This window comes from Talpa occidentalis, unplaced genomic scaffold (genome assembly GCF_014898055.3).
Source record: "Talpa occidentalis isolate TD23 unplaced genomic scaffold, MPIMG_talOcc4v2.1 talOcc4.14, whole genome shotgun sequence".
NCBI classification, from domain to species: domain Eukaryota; kingdom Metazoa; phylum Chordata; class Mammalia; order Eulipotyphla; family Talpidae; genus Talpa; species Talpa occidentalis.
The window spans coordinates 50,587,243-50,600,762 of NW_023601433.1; positions in this window are offsets into that span (position 1 = coordinate 50,587,243).

Sequence of the window (13,520 nt, forward strand, 5' to 3'; positions counted from 1 at the left end):
ATGAAGTTTTAATTCCTGGAGAGATTAGCCTCCAGTGCTGGCTCAGGCATTATCTTTCCTCAACACAGCTTGTCGCCACTGATAACATGAGCTAATCTTGTGTAAGGTTTGGGGTACTTTTGTGCTACCCTTTTTTGGGTGTTTTGCCCCCAAACCTGAAACAGCTGCTGTTTCCAGCAGCCTTTCTCTCTATAGCTGCCATTAAAATATTCTTGAGCATCATAAGATGGAAAATGAGAAGCCCCAGGGCCAAGCCCTGCTTCCCTGCTTCTTACCAATCTCTAAGGAGTATTGAAAAGAAAACGAGGTTGCCTGTTCTCTTCTGCTCTGTTCTTACATGGTTTTCCCCTTCAGCATGTTATTATGCAAATGTGCAAACATACAGCAAAGTGTCAAAACTCTTATCACCAATACCTACCTCCTAGAACATGACATTAACATTTTACTGTACCTGTTTTACTTCTATGCAACTCCTAATCCACCCACTAATTGTTCTTGTTTTTTAATGCTATACTTAAAAGTAAACTAGGTCATCAAATACACTATCCCCTAAATATCCCAGCATACATATCATGAATGAGAGGTCAGAATGTGTTTGCAGGTTTTTGTAATGTAAATTTTACACATGGCGAAATGCACGAATCTTTCATGCACATTGGCTGAGTTTTGAAACATGCATGCATCTTTGTGTATAACCCTCAACAACAGAAATGTTTCTTCACTCTGGGAGATGGCTCTGCCCCACATTACCAATCAATGACTGCCCCTACACCACCCTCAGAACCTCTTTTGTGATTTTTTTTCCTCTGTAGATTCGTTTTTTTCCTTTCTAGAATGTCATGTGAATGGAACGATACTACTTGAACTTTTTCATATAAAGCATCTTTCTCTCAACAAGATGGTAAGATGCACCCATATTGTTCCTTTTTACTGATAAGCTGTTTTCTCTTGCAGGAATGTGCCTCAGCTTGTTAATCCATTCTCCCATTGTTCCAATTTGAGCATATGACTTACATGTGCTAAAGAGATCAAACTGAAATTGCAAAAGATTAAACTAATGACAAGAATTAAACATAAAATACCACCTACATACATAGACTTACTCATGAAATCTTAATTTTAGGCTAGTGAATTAATTCTTACATGTAGTTACTTACAACATGTATTTGTTAACACAATATATAGAAAAGAAATTTTAATGGAATAAACAGACAAGAAATATAGGTAATTAGCTTATATTTTCTTTACATAAAAATAAACACCAAGTATTTATTTTTTTTTCCTAAACCAGCCTGACATTTTAAAATATACTGGCCCATGGGTGCTAAAGATTCTGTACCCTGGTCACTGTGTTTTCCTGAGAAGAGAGCTTCCACCGTAGTGGTAAACTGTGCTCAAAAGGAGGGAGTGAAAAGAGTGTGCAGGCAGTTGTTGAACCAGGCTTCTTGCAGACAATGGACACAGCACTGGAGAGTCCTTTTCTGTCACACCACACAGCTGCACTTTGGGTTAGTTATGGGACCATTTCCATAAGGCAAATTTTTCAATGAAGCAGGAATATTGAGTTCCCAGAATCACCATGTTCTTTGCACTCCGGTTAAGTTGGTGACAGGAAGAAGGTCACTTCATGACACACAGAGTGACCAGGACACTGCCATGCATTTCTCCTGTCTCTGGACTTTCTAGATGTGACCTCTTAGGTGTACTCTTTGGAAGGGAGCCCACTGGGACCAGACAGACATTTCTGGAGTGACTCAAGCATAGCATGTTTCCCTTAGCATCTTTCCTGCTCAAAGCTAGGTGAAGAAGTGGCCCATAATTATCCTGGCTTTTGGGTTGAATGTCAGTGTGAACCCACTAGGCCCCATCATCATCCCAAGTATGGGAAGTCATAGCAAAATTTGAACATGGAAGCTCAATATTCCATAACTCAATCCCCACCTACCTGTCAGCTCTTCCACAACCCTGCCACAGGGGAACACACCTCATTATCTAGATATTCGTTGCTATCTTCCTCTTCCAATAAATAGTGAATTCCTCAAAGGCAGGGACCATGTATTTCCCTCCTCTCTGGAAGACATTGTAGAAATATTCAAATTAAGGCACTTATTGAAAAATAACCATGGACATGTTGATTGAGGTCCACTCAACAATTTGAAAACATTCCCCAAAAGATTTTTTCTTTTAAATTTGGCAAGTGATTTATTTTGAGAAAGATCTGTTTAAATTTTTGTTTAAAAAAAAAGCATGTAAATAAAAGCCTGAAAAACTTTTCAAAAAATAAATTCATCTCAGTCTATCTCATAGCCAGAACATGCCAACTGAAGCAATGAAGTGTTGTGAAGTTTTTCATCTTTTCTAAAATGGTACAAAAAGTTCTCTTAATTGTATGATTGCAAAAAAAAATGTATTAGTAAAGGTGGATTACAATTCTGCCTCCCTGTCAAAGTGGTGGCAGGAAGAACAGCGACTGCCATAGAGGGTCAGAGAAATAAAAATCTGTCATGAGACATTCTCTTGCCTTGGATGCCTCAGTGATCGCCAGCCTTCCAAGGAGTATCACTCTGTAGGAGCAGTAGGATTGTATTTCTAGAAAGGGGTAGTAAAAATCTCTCCATTGAGCAAAAGTCACTGTGGTAGATGAGGAGCTCAGTTGACACAGGACAAAATGTTCTTGCACAAGGATACACATACATTGGAACCCTGATTATGAAAGGGAGGATGTGCCCTCTGTGGAAAGTGGCTAGTTGTTAACTTTAAGAGTAGGTAAAAGGCCACCATGCCATTTCCTATTGAATTGAAGGTGCCACTCCCCTAACTTTTATTGCTACTTGGCAGTCTGAACATTTTTCTTGTGAGCTAAGCAAGAAGAGCCAATGTAGACTGAGGCAAAGCAAACTAGCCAGAGATAGAAGCCTGGCCCTGTGATGTAGCCGCCCTGTTGAAAGGACACCAGCTGTTGCCGCTTCATCCATGCCCAGGAGTCATCTAGCATGATTCACCAGGCCTATTTGAGGCAGGAGACTTGAGTCCTGTTTCATCAGACTCTTATGGACAGTTTTCCTCACTGATTTCTCTTCATGCAACCGCAGCCTGAGCTAAATCAAAGGGCAACTTCTGCTTGGATTTCCACAAGAAAGCATCCCCCTTCCCTGCTGCAGTCTTTCAAGTTCCCACACTCTGTGGTCCTGACTGTGTTTTACAAACATGGAGCCAACAGCTTGCCAGAAGCCCAAGGTCAGCGCCTAGGAAACTTATCCCTGCCTGCAACTGTGGGTCTTGGAATAAACTCGAGTCCTTGAGGCGGTCTGCCTGCCAGGTGGAGGCAGAGTGCTCACACCAGGATAGGCGGGTAACCAATCCCTCCTAGTTTGCCAGAATTTCCTGGTTTTAACACATTAGGCAAATGGGGATAATAGGTGTTTCTACTCCCAAGACCCCTGGTCTTGTAGCTGCTGCCTCTCTCCCTACTTCCCTGCCCAAACAGCTGTGCTTGTCCTGAGTTGAGGAGACAAACCTTACCTTGTAAACACAGTGGCTTAATGAAACAGATTATATTTTCCTCTTTGCACTTTGCACTGCTGCAAGAAATCTCAGAACCAAATCAGTGACCATTCCTTAACACAGAGGAGGTTACTTGAAGCATTTAGTCTCTTGAGATTTCTCCTGCCAATCTTCCTCTCTGTAGTTTCTATTTGCCTTATTTTATTTGACTGTGTAAAGGCAGGACTGGGCACAGTGCAGGTTTTCTGATCCCATGCAGACCGGGTAAAGGAGGAGTCTCAGTCCTCAGTAGTTTTGCAGGTTTTTTATTTGGGGTTCACCAGGCATATGGCAGGCAGGGGTGCTGGCTGGGGGGCTGGGAGGTCTTCACTCTATCTGGACTCTCTGGCGTTCGTTCTGCTGCTTCTCGGCTGCTTTCTCGGCTTCTTGGCTTCTACTGCTGCTGCTGCTGCTGCTGCTGCTGCTGGCGTCCCCGTGACGCCGCCCTTAAAAGCATAGTCTTAACTCAGCTGAATCCCATCTACCTATGCCCACACCCTATTCCAGGTGCCCGCCATCAGGCATGCATTCAGGACAAGGATCCATCATCTATCCTGATGGCGGAAGGGCAGAAAAGCCTGACATTTTCTTTACCCTACAGACTGTTTGCTTAATTGGCCTTTGTAGTCCAGGAAGGCACAGTGCAGGATCTCTGTGATACGAGCAGATGGGTAAAGGAGAATCCTGGAGCCCTCAGTGGCTTTTTAGGATTTTATTGAGCTTTTACCAGGTACACGGCAGGCAGGGGTGTCAGGGGCCCGGGAGGCTGGCAGGCTTCCCAGCCCCCGGCGAGTCTTCACTCTTTCTGGGCTCTCTGGTGTTCTCTCGTGGTGTCCCCACTGTCTCTGCTTCTCTGCTGTTCCACCACTGCTACTCTCTCTACTCTTTTTCTCCTACTGGTGTCCCCTGAATGCCGCCTTATAAGCCCCATCTCTGCCCAGGTGTGCCCAACTATGCATGCCACACCCTACTCCAGGTGCCTGCCATCAGGCATGAACGTAGGACCACAGGGATCCATCATCAATGCCAATGGCCAATGGCAGGAGGGCAGAAAAGCCTGATAATCACTTACCCTATAGCCTTATTTTAATATGGTGCATGGTACCTCTCTTACTTTCTAGTGTGCAGCTTTGTAACTGTTTTAAGTCCTTTTTGAAAGACCTCCAAATTGTTAGATCCATCTCAGCCCCTTGCAGGAAATTTTCCCTAGTGTCCCACACTCTTCTGTGAATGTCCCTACACTGGCCAGGATATACATTTATAACAAAATAGGCCTGATTTGCAGCAGAGTGGTTTTGCTACATACAGAGGTACATTCAGAAAGCCTGGAAAATTCATATTCTTGAGCTCAAAAAGAGTCCATATCTAATCCTCAGATAAAGAAAATTTGCTATCAAGCTATAATTTCATACTCCATTCACTAATTCATTTTCTAAACCACTTATTCCAGATAAGGGTCTCAGGTGGCCGGTGGCCGAGTCTATCTGCAACTCAGGGCACAAGATAGCACCAGCCCTGAGCAGGATGGTTTTTTATCACAGAGCTGCTCCCACACCTACCCACACTCACTCAGATTCAACAGTGCAGACACAGCAATGCATTTCATGTGCACATCTCTGAAATGTGCAATGAATCTTAGTACCTAGAGAAAAATCCATGTAACCTTGGGGATGACAGCAAACCCTACAAGACAGTGGCCCTGGCAGGAATTGGATCCTTTTTTCCTCACATGTCAACATTAAAACAAAAAAAAATAGTGAATGAGACAATATTACTAGAGGATATGCTCTGTGTGATGCACATATACATTGGAATATTATTTTGCCGTGAAATCTTGCCATTTCTGACAACATGGGTAGACCTTGAAGGTATTATTCTGAGTGAAATTAGGCAGGCAAAGAAAGACAAACACCATATAATATCACTTATATGTGGCTGTAAAAACAAAAACAAACAAACAAACAAAACTTGCCAAGCTCACAGATACAGAGAACAGTTTGGTGGTTATCAGAGGTGGGGGATAGGGATTGGGTGAAATGGGTGAAAGGGGGTCAAAAGGTACAAATTTCAGTTAAAAAAATAAGTTATGAGGGTGTAATGCACAGCACGGTGACTCTAGTAAATAATACAGTACTGCATAATTGAAAATTGTGAGAAAGTAGATCTTTAAAGTTGTCATCATAAGAAAAAAAGACATTGTGGTGATCATTTCCTAATATACACAAACATTGAGTCAGTATATTATATAGCTAAAACTATCATAATGTTTATGTCAATTATACCTTAATTAAAAAAAAAATCAAAATACAACAGGAAAGAAGAAGGTTAACTCTCAGAAGGGACCTACCATACCCTGACTCTTCCTGACAAGTGAAAGTATAAAGGTGAATGTCAGTACATTTGCTACCACAAACTGTCGAGTTGGGTTTGGCATATACTGATTTCTCTTCATTTGGAAGACAATAACTTTCCACACATAGGAAATCCTCAGTACAGAACCAGCCATTTAGGTTTTTTTGGGTTGGGCCAAATGCAACCAGCCACAAGCGGCTCTATGGAAACAAGATTCCAACTGAGTGGCAGCTACTGTTGGCCTGGCTTTGACGAGGTGTGAGGAACATGAATTCCACAGGTCACGATGCTTTCCAGAGGGGGAGCCTACAATTTGCAGTGTCTATTTACACTTTGCTGCCCTTGGCTGTTCCACTCAGTCTGAGAGTTACTCCTGGGCTAAATAACTTCCTCCTTGGGCACTCACAGAGCGAATCCAGGCACTGTTCAGAGAAGGAATTTGGGAGTTTCTCAGAGAGTAGGATTTAGACCTGGGATCAGTGAATCTTGGAAAAATCACTTGGAAAATGTATCCTAGGTTTGCAAAAACCTTTCCCTTTTTCATTTACCTTTGCAGATGTTGGCTTCCTGCCTCCTAACACATTCAAGTCACCAATCCGTCTTTAGGTCTGAAAAAACGTGGACCGTGGCCACAGTGCATTGTTATCTGAAGTGTCCAAACGCTCTGAAAAAAAAAAAAAAATTGAGGCTTCTTGACTGATTTGCCTTATTTCCCAGACAGATTATGATTCATTCGGAAAATGTTCTCTGTGGTTTTTAGAGCATTTTCAGAAACAGCCGTGCTGAAGAGGACTCGGAGCATGAAGACTAGTTTCTAAATGACACATAATAAACCTTCTTTCTGAAATCTGAAACCTCAACTAGTTCCAGGTTTGAACACAGCAGGGAACTTAATAATTTCGCCAAAATCGATCCCAGACCTTTGACCTTTATTACAAATCGTTGTATTAAGCCTTTGCCCAGCTCACAAAATAACCTTTTCTCCCCGTGCAGCATTGCAGTTGTACAGAAAAATTTGGCCAAAGTATCAGGTTTATGTCCAATTTGCAATAAATGTTCCAGATACGATACATCCATCCAACACGATCTGTGGTTTCCTTTTCTTGAAAAATTTCAGTGACAGCACCTTGAAACCTCACCAAGCCATTGTGCAGAGTGCCTGAGCCAAACCAAACTCCTCCTAGGATCTGATGTTCCATTCTCCTGGTGGTTGAGTTGTGTCCATAGTACAATAGGTACAAATTCCTATCAGCCATGCCAATGCCTACACGCTCCAGACCACGGGCTTGCAGTTCTTTCCCAATGGAGGAGATACAGCAGCAAATTGTCTGTCTCTTTCTGTCCCCACCAGATAAGCTCTCCCATTTCCTTTAGTTTCCCTCTAGGCTTACCGAACCTCGCTTTTTTTACATTCCAAGGGAAAAGAGTGTCAATGCAAAGATAACATCAGACATGCTGGCCATGGGATGATGGTGAAAGCAAGGTGGTGTCAAACAGAATCACCAGACATGTGTGTCACGAGGACAGACATGCTGACCTTTGCCTGCTCCCCCTTCTGCTCCCTTGTAACTCCAGATAAATGCCCCTACACTCTGCCAAAGAGGAGGAGGGTAGGTAGTATTTCAGACATGAGTGTGCTGCCCTCTTCAATTTGTCAACAAATTACACTACTCTCCTTCTCCTCAAATTCTGTTCCTTTTATCGGCCAAGGGAACTGAGACCAGGCAGCATTCCGGTGACAGAAGCCCAAGGGACTATGTGACTCCTCTCCAGGGAAGAGAGATAGTGCCGGAGAGTCATCTTAGCCCATGTGAAGGACAAACCAGAGAGGCTCCAAATCATATGCAAAGATGCTAGTGAGCGTGTGTGTGCTGGGGGTGAGAGGGAGTGAGTGGGAATGTTCTCCCCCAACCCAAGGCTTTACAGGGATCAGAACCCTTATAGGAACATTCAAAAGTAGATTTATTGATGTCAGAGGTGGTATTATACTCACATACACATGCTCTCTTGGGAGGCTGGATGGAAGGAAAAGGGGAATTTAAACATACTTTCTGTGTTTAAGTGCCCAGAATTATTCTTCCAGATACGTAGCAATGAAGAGGGGGATTGGAATAGTTGGGAACAGGAGATAATTTGAGAACCAGAGGAGTCATTACTCACTTTTAAAATGAAATAGAGTCACAATAGCTCAGGAATTTTGAAAGCTCTGTACAAGATTGATTTTAAAGGTAATAATTCATTACATCTTAATACTACATCTAGAATCTTAGTATTTTTCAAATTTCTTTTTAATATGTGTCCAAGCTATGAAATTGTTACAAGTTTCATCCCTGAGTGGTCAAAAATATCATGATCCCCATTATAAAGAGGAGTAAAACAAAGTTCTGTGGATTTATTTGTCTGCTGGAAAACAGAACTCTATTTTCTCAGACTTTTTAACTCTGGAATTTTCACCAGCATTGGTCCTGCTTGCATATAGCATATGCTTTCCTTTTCTTTTCCTTCTTTCTCTTAGAAATGTGGACCTAAAGCTATTCCTTACTGAGTCCCGTTAACAGTACTAAGTTAATGGTACTGTTTCAACGTTGAAAGGTGCTGAGTACAAAGGAACCTGGCTACCAGTCACACAATATATTAAAAGGATGAGAAGTTGAAATAATAAACAACGAATACTGTGTGGGATTTTTCAGATTCCTGAAATTTAGATGCATTTGCAATGCAGGGACAAAGATTTGCTCCTGCAGCCCTGTGTTGAGAGGATATTCATGCAGCTATGACTTTGCTTCTGGCAGAGTAAATGCCTGGGAACAGATGAGAGCGGGAACAGACCAGAGCTGTGTCACATGCCTTCAGAGGGCATGGACAACTCCAGGGCTGGGCAGCTGTTGCAGCTCTCTCATCACAAATGCGGGTGCTGTTGGAGGACCAGCAGGCAATCTTGGCCCCCAGAAAAGTTTGCCTCGACTGCTCAGTCCCCCTCTTCTCTCCTCGCTTTGACAGGAGCCCAGGAAAGCATTGCTTACTTTCTGTAAAACACAAGCAGGGCAAGGCAGGGCATCCAACCCTTGGTAACAGCATTGCATTAAGCTGTGAGTCATCAGTCCACCATTTTCCAAAAATAAAAATATAAAAATAGGTAAATTTTCCTGTTCTCCCCATGTCTGTGTGGATTTTCTCTTGATTACTCAGTTTCCTCCCATTTACCAAAGATGTGCAGGTGAAATTCATTGGCATGTCTGCGTGGATGAAGCTGAGTGAGTGTGGGTATATTTGGGAGGGCCCCTGTGATGGAAAACCATCCTGTCCAGGGATGGTGCTACCTTGTGCCCTGAAGGAAATCTGCCACAATTCCTTTAGGGTCCATTAAGATTATAATAAATATTTCCAGAGAGGCCAGCCAAACACTCAAACACTTGCCTTTGAGTGTAAACAGTATATGCTACACTCAGTAGCATATATGTGTATGTGTGTATGTGTATATATATATATATATGATCATTGACTTATGACTTGTAAATGACTTATGATGTCATAAGTCACTGAATTGGAGAGATATAAAATATATTTCAATTGCACATATTTAATTTTGATTGAATTCAGCAGAGTTCAAATCATGTTCCCACCTCCTGCTCCAGACTGCCTAAGTCTCCAACAGCATAGGATCAAAAGGAGAGTTGGGGAAACAACATAACCAAGAATTCTGTCTGGTTTGGGAGTAGCACATGCAATGTGGATATTTAAGAGTATGCAAAAACATATACTAACCTACCAGAAAATCCTGGGAGGTTTTCTTAATATGATACCATGGCAATGATGGATTTTCATTCTTTAATACCACAGATCCAGCAACCTTGAATTCTGTAAAGCAACCATTATCTCCCAAACGTTTTGCAACAGCCAAAGTGTTTTTAAAAAACTATGGTTCCCTTGTTTAGATCTTCTGTGCATTTTTTGATTGAGTTATAGATCTAAACAAGGGATTCCCAAAAGAAGACACAGCTAGCCGACAGGCACATGAAAACAATGCTCACCATCACTTATCATTAGGGAAGTAAATGCAAATCAAACCTCACAATGTGATACCACCTATGATACCATTCTTATATTTGTAAGAATGGCACATATTAAAAGACTAGAAACAAATATTGGGGATAGTGTAAAGAAAAAAAAAAAAAACTATGGTTCCCCCTTACACATTTATAAGTTGACACCTAAGTATTTTTCCAAAAGTTTAAATAACTGCAAAGAGCAGAGTTTCCAGAATAATATGAATGCTGGTCTTCCCTGGGACTCCTGGCCTGGTAGGTTTTGTCCCCCCTCCATGCCATCTATTCAAACTCAGATTCTATTTGTAGAATAGAATGTGTCAAACACCTGACACATATAAAATATGACCCCCAGGGCCTCCCCTGGTGACGCAGACAGTTGAGCGTCGCACTGTGAAGATGTCCGCAGTCTCTGCAGCACTGGCTCGATCCCGGCCGGCTGGTGAGAATCCCATATGGCAAAGCAGACCTCTCCTGTCTCTCCCACTGCTCCCCTCAGCAGTGTATTTCATCACTCTGCCTGTTCTGTTCCCCGCTCTGTCTCTGGTGAATCCTCTCACCCTCTCGTGCCTCTGGCCTGTACCCCAGCTCTTGTATAAATAAATAAATAAATCTTAAAAAAAATATGACCCCAAACTCTGAAAGGAAGAGAGAGGGTACCCTTTGTCCTGGAAGCCCTCTTGGGTCACTGGATCATAGCCGCCCTGTGCTGCCACCTCTGGGAGCTCTGGGAACCCAGATTGTGCCACACTCCTCAGAACTTGCCACACGCCAGTTTCCATGGTTCCCTCTCAGGTTCCTAAGCGGCCGCATCATCTTCCTCATTAGATTCCAACTGGTGTCCTTCGGAGCAGAGATCATGTCCAAAACTAAAAAGTGAAAATGAAAATTAAAAACCATTATAAAGCAGTCATTTAAAGACATTTTGGTGATATAAGTAATTTCTATTCATTGTAGGAAATTTAGAAAATGAGAATATGCTAAAAAAAGAAATGAAAAATCATCTAAAATCCAGAAATAACCATCTAAGAGGCTTAAACTGTCCCATTTTATCCTTTTGGTCTCCCTCACAGCATCTCACACAGAGCCTGGTGATGGTCTTCTCCTGCAATCTTTCCAGCTGTAATGAGCAGGTGCTTGGGTGTCAACACACACGTGTCTCCCTGGGCATGGTTAGTAAGTAGACAGATAGGCTGTTCAAATTGGAAACTTTTTTTTTGAATGCCGTGGACCTCTGTCATGATCATGCTGAAGCTGGAGTTTATGAATTTATTTCTCTTGTGCAAGGGGGAGGCTAGATTTTTGAAAATACTCAAGAACTCGGTCCATATCTTTGGAATTAAGACCTGTCTCTTGTGTTCCTTTTTTGCCTGGCTCTATTATTCTATCACTAAAGGAGGGCAGGATGTAGCTGCTTGGAGGGTTCGTGCTGAGGTCTCTGTACTCTCTGGGGAGGTGGGCAGAGCCAGGCGGGCTCAAGCTCACTGAGGGCTACAGGGAATCAACCCGTGGGCAGCATGGAGGGGCCCAAGCCCTGGTTCCGAGGGGGTGCTTCTTCTTTTACTCCAGCCAAATAGGGACTGCCTCTCTCATTTCACGCAAAACATTTGTCAGGATAGCTGGTACTGTTTGCCAGACTAGTTCCTTGGGTGAACACAATACAAGACAGGAAGGTATTTGAAAGGGGGAAAGGTGAGCAGAAAATAAGCACTCTTGATTGTGCAATGCACTGTCTGGATGACTTCAGAGTCCTTGAGGGGAGCCCCTGAGTGATCCTTCTCAGAAATAGCATGCTCAGAGAGGGCATGGAGGAGGCTTGCTCCAAGAGCATGTTCTCCCTCAATGTGATTAGTATAAAATGAGCTGTCAGGTGGGACACAGCTTGACTCAGTAACCACACAGAAATGAGGTTTTAATGAGCACCTACTATGCACAAAAGCCCCCAATTAGGCACCATAGGAGGAAAGAGGAGCTAAAAAGGACCCCTCCAGGCATCCTAACATGCATGTTGCCATCAGAGAGAATGCTTTCAACTTTGGAGATGTGGTTACACATTTTACTGGTGCCAGGCCGGCCGTGCAGGTGTTGCCCACTCTGTCTCCACTTCCCTCTCAGCCTCTCACTGCCCTCAGGAGGCCACCCAAGTCTTCTCCCCTCCTAGGTGTCTCGGCTAGGTGGGCCCATCTTGCCTGCTCATCTCCACCTTGGGATGTTGGAAGGAGGTTCTGAATATAAGATTCAGATAAGAATTCCGTGTGCTTCACTAGTGTAACCAAAAGCAGATTTCTTAATTGTCTGAGCCTCAGTTTCCTAATTTTTCATGTGAGGGCAAACTTATCCAGCTCGATAAGAACATTAAAAAAGAGGCCTCACCACCAGGGTGTCCTGCAATCCAAAGTACCCCAGAATCAGTAACTTCTTTCTGCCCTCCTTCTTCTACAAATCCTCTGGGCAGACTATTGTGTTTTCCCCCTCCTCACGCGAAAGTTTTGTGATATGGAAAGAATCCCTTATCCGATGATGATATAATGAGCAAAAGGACAGTCGTTATTTTTAAATTTTGGATCTCAGTTTCATTTTCTCCCTGGCAGGGTGATTAATGCCATATAATATTTCCTCCTGCAGCCAGAGCAGCTTTCATTATGTCATCAATTATACATGGAGGAGGGTCTGCATTCCTGGGCTCTTCCAGCTGAGCACTTGGCTATCTGGAAGAGGAGAAACAGTTTTCAGACAGCGACATATGGGGACCGAGAGAGAAGCTGATTGCTTGGCCGGACCTGTGAATGTTATAGATTTCCTGTCCCATGTTCAAAACTGCCAGCAATGTCAGCTGCTTGGAGCTGAATTTGCCCTGAGGAAAAAGGCATCCAACATCTGTAAATTTTGGCCCAGAGGGAAACAGACTGATTCCTGGAAGATCAATACAAAAGTCACAGTAGGCAGTTTTACAGCTGCAAATACAGTCTGCAGCAGGTTGCCCAGACGGTCAGGCCTGGTGGATGGTGAGAGGATCCACTTATGGACTTAATAATATTTGCTGTAGGGAAGGGTGAATCATGCCCATGGTATGGTTGGCATTTTCTATAAATTGTCCTTAAAACAGGGCACCTGGTTCTGGGGAAGAAACTTTCTGTCCCTCCCTGGGCAGGTTATAGTAATGCCAAGGATCCAATGAAGTCCCAGGATGCTCTGGTCCTGAATGATAAGTTTTGGTTTTCTACAGAAAACCACATTGCAAGTGCAGGGAAAGGGTAGCATGGGGGGCCCTTGTGACAACCAGAGACCTTCACTCTTGCAAGGGATCAGAGACCTTTGAATGTATTCACTTATTTTGCTCTGAGTGAAGATGATATCCCTGAGTAGGTGTTTCAGGGAAATCCTGGAACATATTCTTGCCCTTTAGGGGTGTTAAACTATTCTAAGATGTGTCTAGTCTACCATATGTCAGAGAGACCAAGCCCAGTGGGGTGCTGACTGACTTGGGGTGGATGCCAGCTCTGGGCAGGCTTTCTGGGGTTGGAATTCCTAGGTGGATCTAAGCAGACTGCTCCTTCATTCCCTGCTCTGTATAAATGA